The sequence below is a fragment of the Sinocyclocheilus rhinocerous genome, unplaced genomic scaffold, assembly GCF_001515625.1.
Source record: "Sinocyclocheilus rhinocerous isolate Xijiao unplaced genomic scaffold, SAMN03320098_v1.1 scaffold4435, whole genome shotgun sequence".
NCBI lineage: Eukaryota > Metazoa > Chordata > Actinopteri > Cypriniformes > Cyprinidae > Sinocyclocheilus > Sinocyclocheilus rhinocerous.
In genome coordinates, this window is record NW_015651866.1 from 176,066 (window position 1) to 178,726 (window position 2,661).

The following is a 2,661-nucleotide window of genomic DNA, read 5'->3' on the forward strand; positions in this document are numbered from 1 at the left end:
AAGAACGAGATTCGCTGGCTGGGAAGCAACGGGCTCTTGGCAAGATTGACCCTGAGTCCCAGGCACTCCAGGTGGCTGAGAAGGAGGGCTCTGTGAAATATTAATTCTGCTTCCGACTGGGCTAGGACGAGCCAGTCGTAGAGATAATTGATAGTACGGATTCCAATCTGTCTCAGAGGGGAGAGAGCCGCATCCATGCACTTCGTAAAAGTCGGAGGCCACCATCTCTTTTGGGGATGAGGAAGTAACGACTGTAAAAGCCTGACTCGCTCTGGGCTGGAGGAACTTTTTCCAACGCTCCTTTTGCCAGCAAATTCATCACCTCTGAGCGCAGGACGGGGGCGTCCTTGCTCTGCACTGAGGTGGAGACCACGCCGCTGAAACGCAGGGGTCTGCTCTGCACTGAGGTGGAGACCACGCCGCTGAAGCACGGGGGTCTTCGAGCGAATTGGAGTGAATATCCTCGCTTTATTATCCCCATAACCCATTTTGACACTCCGGGGATGGCCTGCCAGGCCTCGGCCCGTGTGACGAGGGGTTGAATTAACTCGGGTGACTGGCCGCACGGGGGCAGAACACTCACGAGTGATGGAAGAAGAAGTTTGCTCTCTTTTTGAAAATGTTTGTATTTTATTATTTTGTCCGCTATCACAGCAGTTGAGTGCTTGGGCGCATGAATGGACCCATTGTTTGCACAAAACACATTTCCCTCTGTACCCGGAGCTGAACGGGGTCTGGCCGAGCGAGAGCGTCCCCGCGTCTGCTGCGCTTTAGCGAGCTGAACAGCAGGGGCGGCAGGTGCTGGCTTCGCAGGCTGCTGAGTTGGTGCAGACTTAGGGCGAGCTGAGGCAGCAGCGGAGCTGGAGCGCTTAGGCAGGAAATCTCGCATAGCCTGGGACGATTTCTGTGCCTCCATGAAGCGTTCAGCAAATCCTTCGACTGCCGGGCCGAAAAGACCTTTGGGGGAGACAGGAGCGTCGAGGAAGGGGATTTTATCCGCGTCCTTCATCTCCGTCAGCGTCAACCATAAATGCCGCTCGAGCACCACAAGGCTGGCGGTGGTCTTGGTGGCGTGTAGAGCCAGGTCAGTCGCGCTCCTCAGATTCCTGAGGGTAGCGGGGTCCAGGCCAGACTCGGAGGATGCGAGGATTTTGGCCTGGAAGAACTGGAGGCCTGCCATAGAATGAAGCGCCGAAGCCGCCTGTCCAGCTGAGGTGTAGGCGCGTCCAGCGAGAGCTGAAGTGGTCCTACACGGCTTAGATGGGTGAGCGGCCTTCGCTCTCCAGCCGATGGCCGTGGGTGGACAGAGATGCGAGGCCACTGACTCATCCAGGGGAGGTGGCTTATCGTACCCCATTTCTTCAGCGCCGTTGATGGAAGTGAGGGCGGATGAAGAGGCAGTATGGAGGCGGGCGGAGTAGGGAGTGCGCCACGATCTGGTGAGCTCGTCGTGGACCTCCGGGAAAAACGGAGAGGCACGCTGATGAGGGGCCTGGCGGCGCCCCGGCAGGAACCATTCATCCAGACGGTTGCGAGAGGGCTCCTCTGGCGGGGACCACTCTAAACCCAGCTCTTCAAGAGAGCGAGGCACGCGGGATCTGGGCCGGCATAAGCTCGCTCGTAGCCGATCACTCGACCCCTTTGCCCCGCTGTTTTTTCCTCACAGGTCCCTGGGAGGAAAGAAACAGGAGGGCGCGGGGGGAGGAGTCGCTCTCTGAAAAGAAAGCGATCCATGAGCGGAGAGAGGCGAGACTGAAGCTCTCGCAATGAAAGCAATTAGCTCCCGTGAGCGCAGCTTCCGCATGGGATGTCCACAAGCAGGAAACGCACTCCGTGTGGCTGTCATCACATTTTAATGTTTGATTAAAAACATTTTTCTTTAAATGTTTATTTTTTAAGTTTTTGTTTTGTTGGTTTGTTATTGATATGGGGCTTCAAGTTTTCAAAAAGCACAAATATGTAGTACAAAAAAAGCACAAATATGTGGTCTCACATTACACATATATGTAAATGTTACAGATTACATTACAGATTACATAAGATTATCAAACAAATTGCAGTTTACAATAATCAGTAAATGGTCTTGTGGACTGGGGAAGGTGTCATAAGCTGGGAGTATGTCTATATCTGTCACAGAGTCTAGTTGGTGTGCCCCTTACTGTCACTAGAGGGCTCACTTTGTAGTTTTGATTTGTTTCTCTGGACTTCAGTTCCCATCACCCTTTGCTTTGACATTCTAGTCTCATTACATTTAGCTGTGTCTCATTATCTTGTTAACTCATCCTCATATAAGCTCGGGTTTCTGTGTCCTTAGTTGCTGGTTGATTGTTTTCTGTTACATGTTTCTTTATTCTGGTTTCCCTGTTTTTGGATTACACTGTTTGTTTTTGGATTATTTATAATAAATGCTGCACTTGGATCATCCTGTTGGTGTAGATGATTGGATGGATTGGATGAAGGTATGGACATTAAGGACATTTTTAATCGTTGTCTGGATGAACCTCTATTGCAGTGGGAGGTGGAACTGGTGAAGTGTCTGGATTTCTGGAACTTCTCCAGATATTTGCAGCTCCGGAAGGAGAGTAAGATTAATCACCATCACCAGAATCTATCTGCAGGGACCATCCCACCCATACCTCATGCAAAGTAGCAAAGCCGACT